This window comes from Podarcis pityusensis, assembly GCF_964106645.2.
Source record: "Podarcis pityusensis genome assembly, chromosome: 2".
Classification (NCBI taxonomy): domain Eukaryota; kingdom Metazoa; phylum Chordata; class Lepidosauria; order Squamata; family Lacertidae; genus Podarcis; species Podarcis pityusensis.
The window spans coordinates 74015139-74027415 of record NC_138029.1 but is presented as its reverse complement, the minus strand read 5'-3'; the positions used below and the strand labels follow the sequence as shown (position 1 = coordinate 74027415).

General features: G+C 44.7%; 1 protein-coding gene across 2 annotated transcripts in view; it reads right to left on the bottom strand.

The window, feature by feature from the left end:
- The window catches only part of HEMK1 (HemK methyltransferase 1, mitochondrial release factors N(5)-glutamine), a 54111-nt gene that overhangs the window by 24206 nt on the left and 17628 nt on the right, over positions 1–12277 (bottom strand). The window lies entirely within an intron of this gene.

Sequence of the window (12277 nt, the reverse complement as noted above, 5' to 3'; positions counted from 1 at the left end):
CTGTCCGAATACAGAGCTTTCTGTATGATACTGTAAAATTAGCTGGTGTGTTGAGGCATGTACTGAACACAATATATTATATATTATAAAGCCAAGTGCTGTAAAAAGGGTCCTCGTTTATTTCTTTAAAAAGGATGCTGCAGTAAAGTTAGTGTTTGCTTAGAAGCTGTTCTTTGGTCAGGCAACGAGAGTGAGGCCTTGTGGGAGACCAACGAGCCACAAGGACCATGGGAAATGAGTTTTGTCCCTTTAACCCCAGACCAGCAGGCTCCCAGGGTGTGAAAGGTTTATTATGGGAAAGGAAACCCCTGATTTAATGGAAGGTTTGACACCTGGGTCCGAAGTTATGTGCATTCCCTCAGTGATGTTATCTGCCCTTGATTGCCTGGGAATGTGCATCTGCATAGGCTCCACGGAAAGGGAGGAAACCCCTTTGATTTAGGCTCTGGGTTCTTAATTGGTCCAGCTGCCAGAAGTTAGATTGATTAGCCCGCAAGCTGGTCATTAGAGAGTTTTGAAAATAATCAAGAGTTATGATTGGTTTTGGGGGTTCCGACGCCACGTGCAAATTGGGGATAAAAGGTCTTGGGAATGGCTGAGAAAGTGCGCTCTGCAATCCGCAAATTGCCTGGCTGCTAATGCTCCACCTAAGTAGCCGTCCTTTCATCCTTTGTGATGGAGAACTGCGAAAACCTCTGAATGCGGATCATTGAAAGGACTCTAACTATTCTATCTGTGTCTTAGTCGTGAGTATGTAAGTCAGTTAGATTTCACAATGTTCTTGTTTTCTTGCTTGTAACTTACTAAAGATGTGCCTGCTTTTTTAGCATGTTTCCTTATGTTTTTTTAAAATAAATTTTAAGAAAAACTGTTTTAGTTTGTGTGCCTTTCCAGGGGAAAAGCTAATTCCTAGCCTTACGCTTGGTTGTGCTCTACCATAGAATTTCTGTCTGCAAGTCTGTGGATACAACTTGTGGAGTGGGGGTAACCAGCAATAATGGGGCACAGCCTTCTCCCTGGGTTGTGGCTCTGGGTTCCCCGGGACAAAGGGAGTGGTGGCAGCTTTACCGGTTCTATTTTGTCCTGTTTCTGTAAAACGTAAACGTGTCTGCCAGCCCTGCTCAAGAAACCTGGTCTGGCCAGAGAGCAAAGACAGGTGAGGGAGGGGCGAGCGGCTGGAGGCAGTTTACCACAGATGCCTAGGAACCCTTAATAACATTACCACAATAGTTTTGTATGCAGTGAAAACCTGTACAAAACCCCTTCATCATGCAGAAACAAAGCCTGTAAGAACAACGCAAATGCTCCAAAGTGCAAAGGCAAAAAAATGAACAGGCTTTAATAATGTTGAGTTATTGTTAGTATTTTTGTTGTGTTCATTAATGCCTGCATTAGTGTGCAATGGAGACTTTTCAGAAGGGCAGCTTACTTCACCTGAGTGGCTTTAGACCAAAAAGTTTTCCCCAGGAGAGACGCCTGTTTGCCTGTTACACCTGTGTATTTGCATACCTCCTCCTCTGGAAATTGAGCAACCAGAAAGTGGGTCATAATAGTACATCTGAGGCTACAGAAGCCTAGAAGGAATCCCATCTGTCTCTTCCAGTTTTCTCCCACGTGTTTGCAGCATGGCTGGTTGCTGTGGGAACTATTAGGATGTTGAAAACTGGTAATGAAATGTAGAAATTGGGGCAGACGAGTCCTTCAGGGTTTGCTGCAAAACAATTACCCGTGGGGAGTGGGTGACTAGAGATATTCACACTGACATGGGGAAAAGGGAGGGATGATGCTCAGCATAGGACTCTTAGCCTGCAGGTTGCTCAATTCTATGAATGCTCTAGGACTATAGCTCCCATGAGCCCCACCTTGTCCAAAACATCTGGAGGGCACTAGGTTGGTGAAGGCTGTTTTAGGAGGCCCTCAATGCCTGAGGTTATGTTCATATGCATTCCAGAATTAAATTAATTTTCCTAATCTAAAAGTGAGAATAATGGATTATGTACAAAGCAAGGGGAGAGGGGGACAGATGACAGTATGCAACAAGAAACACATCTTGGGCTACATTCTCACAAATGCAAAGCTGTAGTGATGAAAAGAAAAGGATTAGTATTTTTGGTGTAGGAGAGTTTCCACCTTTTTTTCCCTTCACAAGCAGCATATGCTCACGCACAGAATATCCTTAGAGCTCCCACAAGAAGCCTGGAGATTACACAGAAACTCAGGAAACACAGGTCTCTAGTACTCTCTACTTTCATTTGTTTTGCTCTCTTTTTCAACTAAGAGATGGGAATTGTGCTGCCGGCAGCGGTCATAAAAAGGGGCACTTCCACGAATTTGCAGGTGAGGTTTGTACCCATACTTAGAAAGCTTTGTCAGCAAAAGCACCCTTGAACGTGCTGGCTTTCTGGTACTTTGCAGCAATGTGTGTTGTACATACAAAGGCCTCAGCACTTCAGGAAAAATTTCAAGCACCAGGATGGAATGCTGAGACGTATAACATGAGCATACAATACAGGAGCTTATATTCACGGTGGTATTTATATAACAGTTGCATAAGGAAGGGCCCTGCTTCCGCCCTTTTCCTTGTTAGCTTACCGCCTTAAGGATCAAAATTCCATATAAACAGAGGCAGATCCATGCAAACCTGGATCTGTGCCCAGTAAAAAAGAGGTGGGAGAAAAAGGAGCACAGGGGGAAAGAAGACTGCTAGATCTTCCACACTAGCCCTAAAGGTAAAGGTAAAGGGACCCCTGACCATTAGGTCCAGTCGTGACCGACTCTGGGGTTGCGCGCTCATCTTGCTTTATTGGCCGAGGGAGCCGGCGTACAGCTTCCGGGTCATGTGGCCAGCATGACTAAGCCGCTTCTGGCGAACCACAGCAGAGCACGGAAACACCTTCCCGCCGGAGTGGTACCTATTTATCTACTTGCACTTTGACGTGCTTTCGAACTGCTAGGTTGGCAGGAGCAGGGACCGAGCAATGGGAGCTCACCCCGTCACGGGGATTTGAACCGCCGACCCTCTGATTGGCAAGTCCTAGGCTCTGTGGTTTAACCCACAGCACCACCCGCATCCTACCCATGTCTTAAACCTCCCATAGTTTGTCCTCCCAGAGGCTTTCCTCATCAGTTGGCTCTTGGGTTGGCTTATATGTGCTTGACATAGAGCGAGGCCTGCCATCACCACGCCTAGTTTCATCCTTAACCAGTGGACCGGTGAATGCCATTAATTTATGGGTATTTAAGAGAGTGGGTTTAACTGGATTACCCATTCAGCGTGTAGGGTATTTTGATTCACATTGCGCTGAATTTAGTGGGACTTCCAACTAGGTAAATGCAGACAGGACTCTAGAACTTGTGGACATCCAATGAAGCTGAACGTCGGAGGAATTCAGGACGTATCAAAGAAACTGTCAGGACTGGTCCTTGTCCTCTTCAGATCACCACACAAACGCTTCTTGTTCTTTTATAAAACTTTTTATTGCGTATTAACAAAACAATCTTATAAACAGTTCTTAACTATTATTCCTCAGAGTCACTTATTTCAGATACCTTCTGAGCTCTGCTTCTCCATGACCAGCCACTCTCAAAATGGCGAAGGCGCCCTTCCCTTCGCTTTCCCGCTCTTTTTTCTAACCTCCTGGCTAGAGCTGGCTTGTATCTCCCCTCCTCCGAATCTGAGCTAGAACTTAACTCTTGCCTTTCCTGTGAACAGCCATTCCCTCCCTGTTGTTCCTCTTGCTCTCTTCTGTTAGATTCACTGCTCTCCTTCCCCCCTTGGCGAATGCTTTCTCCCTCTGAGAAACTGGAAACTTCTAACTCTTCCCTGACAGAAACTACTTCTTCGCATGGCACATTGTTAAACTATGGAACTCACTCCCATAGGAGGCATTGATGGCTTTGAAATTCATGGGGCACAAGGCTATCAATAGCTACCAGCCACAATGACTATGTCCTACCTTTGCTCTTAGAGCCAATGGGCCTCTGAATATCAGTTGCTGGTACACACACACCATCTTGAATTTGAACCACTACATCTATGCACCCTGGCATATTAGTAATTCTGAATTATAATTTCTTCTAGGAAAAGCTAAATCTTGCTGCATCATTATCTCAGAAACTGGTTACTCTCACTATCTCCATTAAAGGCTCCCCTCCCACTTTTTTTTAAAAAAAGCAGACTGCATCGTATTTCTACTAGGGTGCAAATGGATCAATGTCAGAGATGCAGCATTTATCAAGAAATACTACTACTACTACTACTACTACTACTACTACAAATAAAACTATGCTGGTAATCCCAGGAGAACAAGGAGCTAGCGTAGGGCAAAATGTTCCAAGATTAGAAAAATTATGAGGTTAGAGGAATCAGTAGCACATTGGTCACAGTTTCTTCCATGTTGTCTGCAGCCTTTTCCACATGGCATGCTAAAACACTGAAGAGGCATCTGACCTAGTTTCATGTATACCCCGCAGCAACTGGATAGATGAGTCATCAGCGTGGTGGTAACAGACTCGACCTATGGGAATATCACAACGCACGTAACTGCTTAAGAGCACTACCTACTAGTCATTCACTATGAGCACATCCCACATGCTAGACACCCTGCCAGTCTGAGTCACTGGCACAGGTTACGAAAAGCAGTTTGAGGATTTTAGTACCTCTTTCCTAGAACTGGAGGCTGAGCAAAAGCATTTCAAAATGAAACCTCCCTCCCTCCCTCCCTTCCGGCCTTGAAAACAGCAGCACCAGCTTTTTCAACAGCTTTGCTCTGGTATATATTGAACTATCATTGGGAGAGACATTGAGGGAAGGGCATGGGAGAGAGAGAAACCAAAAAAAGAGGACTACTTGGTTTTCATTTGCTTTAAACGATGATCAAGACAAACAACAGCATAAAATGCTGTAAGAGGAATGGGGCAGGATGCTGCTATAATAAAAACAACAACAACAACAACAACAACAACAACAACAACAACAACTTCTTCTTCTTCTTCTTACAGTGGTACCTCAGGTTAAGTACATCAACAAATTTATCAACAAATTTAAAGTGCTGGTTTGGGCCTTCAAAGCCTTTAAGACTTAAAATTGCTTGTGACCAGCAGGGCCCTATCTTCTTTCAGATAAACCTCCTTGGTTAAAACTATTCAGTATGTGGAACAATATGTAAGAAAAGCCCAGTGATCAATTTCCTTCCTCTAAAGAAGCCTTGGAAAGGACACCCTGAAGTGGAAAAGGCAGTTACTGTGAAAGAGAAAGGGGGTTGCTTAACACTTTTCCAACTGAAATCTAGATTCGCATAATAAGGAAACAATTTTTGTGATGTGCAAGGCAGGCCATCTGAATCAGAACAACTAGAATATGACAGCCCTATTTAAGGTGTGAATTTCTCTTCTTTTAAACTTCTCCCTGGCCTATTTGACGTGTGTGTGTGTGTGTGTGTGTGTGTGTAAAATCAGTCATCATCTCCTCATTTCCATTTACTTCCCTGGCTGATTCAATTTGATTTCTTTAGTCTTTCCTACTCTTAGGTTAGACGGTTAACTCTTTCCCCTTATTTTACTGTCTCTTCCATCTAGTGCAAGGTTTCCACTTTTCTTCCCTTCTTTAGCCACAGATCTGTGTTTGTCTATTATTGTATTGTTAAGGGTTTAGTAGGCCATTACAATAGCAGGTGATGATTATGTTTTACTAGATATTTTGTTGATTATTGTGCTGATGCACAAAATATTTTACTGCCTTATACAAACATGTCTACAGTTTTAGTTTTAAATTTTTAGTTGTGGTAAACATGTATGTGTGTGCACCACTGTGTAACCTGCTTTTAGTGGAACACTGGCATATGAATATTCAAAGTAGAATATAGGAACAATGCTGAAGGCAAGAGGGCTGGAGCAGACTCTCTTCGTTCCATGAACTTTGTGGGTGCCTTCACCAGAAGATACATTCCTGGAAGTACAAGTTTCTAATCTGGAAAACATTTCCCCAGAAAGTTAATTCTGGGAGTTTTGTAAGGGAAGATCACCTCACCTGAACAAACAATCTATGTGTCTCCAGATGTCGTGCCAACAACTTGCAAAGGCTTGACTGGGCCAGAAATTATTTAGAAACAACCCAGTAAAGCATTCTGAAATTTTTGCAAGTAGTATGTTGGCACTGTATGACAACATACACTGGTACCTCGGGTTACATACGCTTCAGGTTACATACGCTTCAGGTTACAGGCTCTGCTAATCCAGAAATAGTACCTCGGGTTAAGAACTTTGCTTCAGGATGAGAACAGAAATCATGCTCCAGCAGCGCGGCGGCAGTGGGAGCCCCCATTAGCTAAAGTGGTGCTTCAGGTTAAGAACAGTTTCAGGTTAAGAACGGACCTCCGGAACGAATTAAGTACTAAACCTGAGGTACCACTGTACACGAAAACATTATTTTCCCTGACTAAATTATTGACAAAGTGCAGTTCAATGAGATAATGCAAACTTATTTCATCATGCACCTTAACTCTGCTGCTCAGGGGATCAATATAGCATGAGCTATATATGAGCTATATAGTATGGTTTCATTTCATTCCTCTAAAGGAATACTAAACAGTTTCTCCATATTCCAATTTGCTTCCCAGAAATACCAAGGCATTCCTCCTGTCCAGTTATTTGGGGGGGGGGGGAAGGCAGCGGTCACACACAAGATCAATATCTCCTAGCTGTCTTATAGCTGGGTAAAAGGTAAGATGAAAAAAGGAAGTCTCTCGGTTCTCTAGGATGTAAAGGATGTTATGATGCAAAGCTAACATCCTAAACTCTTAAGACACCATTGTAAGAAACAAGAAGTGACAGAATAGCCATGCAATCTTTACTAAGAAACAATAGTTGCATTAGGAAGGACCTTCACTGCTGTAAGAATTCCCCCATGAGAAAAGGCCACAACGTTTGGGACTTTTTAGCTCAGAAAGGTAGTTAAGGAGGAACACGAGAGATGCATAAAATCATGCATAGTGTGGTGAAAGGGATGTTACCTCCCTGCAAACTCCAGAAGTAAAATAGTTTGGCCAGAAAGCAATGAAATGTATTAGTTCCATAGTATGTAATGGTGCAGAACGGGACTGACACAGAAAAAGGACAGGTCCAAAACAGGACTACAGGAATGAAAACCGCTAACAGTTCCCAAGACATAGCTATACACAGGTAGGAATGGTTGATGGGGAAGAGCCATGGAACTGGCACCACTGCTTACTGGGATGGCAAGCGGCAGCAGCAAGGTTGGGGCAGTGTGGGCACATTACCCAGTGGTGGCTGGTGCCCATTGGGAATGGCAGGGCAGAAATCAGGGAGGCTAAGGGTAGGTAAAGCCAGAACCCATGGAACAGAGAGATAGAGCCTACGACCGACCATGCCAACTAATACTAGTTTGGGTCTCTGATGAGTTATACTCTGATGAGTTATACTGCTTGGCAGGGGGTTGGACTCGATGGCCCTTGTGGTCTCTTCCAACTCTATGATTCTATGATTCTAACCCTAGGACTAAATAGGAGGAAGCTGAGAGCCCTGGACTGGCTGTAAGAAAGCAGGTAGGTGGGGGCAATTGAGGTTGGCGGATCAGTTCCCTGTTTGCCCTAATGGACAAGCCTCCACGGCCACTGACAGAGCCAATTCAGTGCTACTGCTGGTGCCTGCTATTAATGGCGGAATACTGATCTCTGGAAGTGGATAGATTCAAGCCTTTTAAATTCATGGAGAAGTTATTCAGGGGGGAAAACCTATGATTTTCTTTCATGTGAGGAGAAGGCATTTGGGTTGTATCCAGCTAAAGCCGTACTCAGAGAAGACCCACTGAAATCAACAGACTTAAGGTACCCATATCTGTTGAGTTTTAATGGGTTTCCTCTGAGTATTGCTTAGTGGGAGACCGTGTGCCGGGGCCCTTTTAAGTGCAACAGTGCTGTGCAAAGAAGTCCTTCATTTCATCTGCTCTAAATTTTCCAACATTCAGCTACATTAGATGATCCCAGGGTTCTAGTAGAGATATAAGAAAAGCCCTACTGGATCAGGCCAAAGGCCCTCAGCATCCTGTTCCCACAGCAGCCAGATGCTCCGTGAGAGCTTGCAAGCCACACCCAAGTGTAACAGCATTCCCCACACTTGTGAATCTCTAGCCACTGGTACTGAGAGGTGTGGCCTGTGTCTGACCCTGAAGGCAGTGCCCCCATTAATTGATCATTTTGGTTGCCTTTTTCAAGTGAAAAAGTAGGGCAGTCTATCCCATATTAAGAACATAAGAAGAGTCCATCTGGACCAGGCTAATGGCCCATCTACTCCAGCACCATGTTCTCACCAGCTGCCTATGTGAAGTCCACATGTACAACCCGAGTGCAACTGCATTCTCCCCTTTCTCAGCAACTGGCATTCAGAGGCGTATTGCCTGCAACAGCAGAGGTAGCACATAACAGTTGTGGACAGCAGCCATGGATAGTTTTTGGCAGTGTGAACTAACATGCTGCTTCTTCAGATTAAACCAGGGTGGGTTTAAAACCATGGTTTAAACATGTGATGTGTGAACTAAGTCACTGTATGCCATAACAGTGCTCTGGTTCCAACGTCATCTCCAGCATCAATACTTGCTGATAGAAGAAGGCATTGCAGGACACAGAGTCACCTCTTATCCTGGCAATCCCTACAGAAAACTTCCTTCAGTTTACACACAAGATACAGAGCAAGGAAGAGCAGTTGTTGTTTTCTCCTGTTTCGGAAGGTAGGAACTGGACCAATGGATTCAAGTTACAAGAAAGGAGATTTGTGAAGGTAAGAGCTGTTTGACAGCTTAAAACATGACTGCCCTCTGGTGGCTTAACAAAAACCCGTAAACAGAAGACAGTTGGATAGCGTGTGCTGCAGAAAATCCTAGAAATATAAACAGCAAAGTTTATTTAGCTCATACTGTAGATTCAAATCGTATACACAAATCCTTTGAGGCAGCTGAGGAGTGACACCCTCTCCCCCAGCTTGGAAACTGAACAAATCGTAAGTAACAAGGATTGTTTTGGATTGTTCCGGGGGTCTTGACCTTGCCCTGATGCCCAAGAAAAAGCAGCTGCTGCGGCAGAAAGTGCTTACCGTGCCAAGCCGCTTGACCAGATCCAAATCTAAACAACTAAGTCTGACTGACTTCTCAGACTGGATAACTCCTGAAACAGCACAAGAGGCTACTGAAGGACTAGGATCAAGGTCGGAAGAGCAAACGGAGGAGAGGGATAGTCTCCATAGCGTGACAAACAGTCCCTAGATAGTTCAAATTCTCAGCAGTTAGACAGGGTCTGGGAAGATCCCCCCAAGCAGCCAAAAGGCCCTAGATCAAAAGGTTTAAAGAAAACAGACCTACAGGAAAGCTCTCAAAGATCAAAGCAAGCCAAGCAGCTCAAGCAGCAGCCCATACCACCGCCCAAATAACATCTCAAAAGCTACCCAAACTGCCTGAAGCAACAGAGGAGTTATTTACTGAAGAATTGCTAAGCTTGATTGGAGAGCAAAGACTGGAAGGTCTCTGACGTTGATCTTCTGGAAGTTGGAGAGCATTGGGGATCATGTGGCGAGGGGTCAGAAGGAGGAGAGCCTGGTGCGGTCCCCCAAGCCCCAGGGAAAGAATGCTGAGAATGCTCAACCAAGCAGGCTGGAGCCCTTCAATCCTTCAAGGAAGAGCACCCAAGAAGCTCAGATTAAATTCTGTCCCCGGAATAAGACCAATGGCCCACATCCCACTAGAAGGTGTTTGCAGTTGGATCAGATAGCTTTGATCATCCGAAATAATTGGGAGAACAAAGGGCACTGGATTACCAGACCAAGAGTTTGCTCCTCCTTATCTGAACTACTGCAATTAAACATAGGTTCTTTGGACCTAAAAACAATAGAAAAATTGCCGAGCCATCAAATGTAATAAGACTGCTTCTCAAATTTCATAGCCATGCCATTCCCCTGCTGCTTCCTAAAATGTGTGACTTTTTAAGTAGATTTCACATTTCATTCAGAAGGGTGTTTGCAGACTTGGATGCTGTGCCTTTATTATCAGGCAGTCAAAAGCCTGCTAGTCGGCTAACTCCTGAGCTAAGAATAACATCACTCTCAAGGTTAAACCTTCCCAGAAATCAGCCAGCCCCTCTGGCTGATTCTGCCACAGCTCCAGTTAATCCAGAGAGGCCTCAATTAGTGCCTCTGAAGAAATCGTAGCTCCAAATACTGAGGAAACAACAGCAATAATTAAAGCACCAACTAACACTATTCTAGCAGAATTAGAGGATTTAACAAACCGGGTGGCGCTGTGGGTAAAACCTCAGCGCCTAGGGCTTGCCGATCGCATGGTCGGCAGTTCGAATCCCCGCGGCGGGGTGAGCTCCCGTCTTTCAGTCCCAGCTCCTGCCCACCTAGCAGTTCGAAAGCACCCTTAAGTGCAAGTAGATAAATAGGTACCGCTTTATAGCGGGAAGGTAAACAGCATTTCCGTGTGCTGCGCTGGTGCTGGCTCGCCAGAGCAGCTTCGTCATGCTGGCCACGTGACCCGGACGTGTCTCCGGACAGTGCTGGCCCCCGGCCTCTTAAGTGAGATGGGCGCACATCCCTAGAGTCGGACACGACTGGCCCGTATGGGCAGGGGTACCTTTACCTTTATCCAAGTCTTGCTGTGTGATTTCAACAAGACCAAGGCAAAACCTCTGTATCCGGCCAATGTGGGTTGCACGAATATGAACACTAAAAGGTCTGTTAGAGAGGATATAGATATGGATGACAAGCAAGCTAGATTAGAAGTTACTCAGAAGCAAGGGGGATATTCTAAAAACAAACAAGAGATATCTCTCGGGATACTGGACGTCCTGGGCTCTGAGCCTCGACCGAACTCAGCCGAAGCCCAACAAGAAATTCCCCAGGAAAGAATCACAATGCCAAACTTGCTGAATTCAGTACATATCACTAATCAACTCACTCTCCCCCCAGTGTTCCAGGACTGCCCCAAAGTCCATCTACAGGAAATTGACATTTTAATACATCAATCCATGCCCCGACCCATAAATGCTGGCTTGGTCACCAGAGGTCATTTTAACAGAGGAAATCCCTCCAGGAGAAACTACAAGGGAGTACAATTCTGGCATTGCTCCAAGTTCTAGTGAACTTACCCTCCAAATTGACAACCCGAGTACGATCAGTTGCTAGTTCAAAAAGTGATGACACCAGGGTCCACGGACTAATAACCGTGGCCCCAGAGGTAGCGGAGGAAATACATCAGGAACCGTCTGGGGCTCCAAGCGATAGCCAACCTTTCAACATGCACCTAGATTGACTTTATGCCATGGCCGGGAACCTGGTGCAATATTCCTCTTTGAAGTTGTTATCGTGGAAGCTGTGTCTCCCTGACTTTACAAAGTTAATAAGAGCACATGATATTTAGAGGAAAATATGATGAGCCAATGGGAACTCCTCCTATACGCAGATGATATGATTTTGCTCTCATGGACAAGAATTGGCTTAAAATGATTGTTAAACTCCTGTATTGACTATCTGTCCAGAATGAAATTGTGTATGAACTTTGATAAAAGCAAAATAATGGTTTTGGGGAATTCATGCAACAGCTATAGCTGGGCATTTGGTGGGAAATCCATTCAGCAAGTATTCGAATTTAACTATCTGGGAATTACATTCCATCATAGGCTTCTATGGTCCTCACACCGTGCAACGGCGGTGAATGCCAGTAAGATGTCTATGCAGGCCATAATGCGTGTCTTCAAAACAAGAGGTAATCCGAACATCCCCTCTGCCTTCAAGGTCTTCAACGCCAAAATTATAGGTCAACTGCTCTATGGAATTCCAGTCTGGCTGCAAGGGTTTACCCAGCTGGTAGAATGAGTGCAGGCAGCTTTCCTTTTTAAGATTTTTTGCTGTCCCACATTGTGTACCCTATGCAGCCTTGTGTCTAGAGGGAGGTCAACACAAGGTAGAGACCATTGCCTGGGCGAGATTTCTTCTATGCTGGTTAAACATCTGCCTCACAACAGATAAAGATCCTCTCCTCAGTGAAGTTTTTTTAGACCCCTTTCCTTCCCCAGGGCTACAATGGTTTAACATAAAGGTACAGCAATTTGGGTTGTCAGTGGAACTTTTGTGAGCGATGTCCCCACCATCTGCCAAGGCTATAATGAAAACAAGGTTGTGGGAGACTGAACGTCAGGAACTAACAGCAGCAGCAGCAGAAAAAATATGTTCCCCTCTTCACTTTCAACTTTCTTGGGCACATGAAATTAAC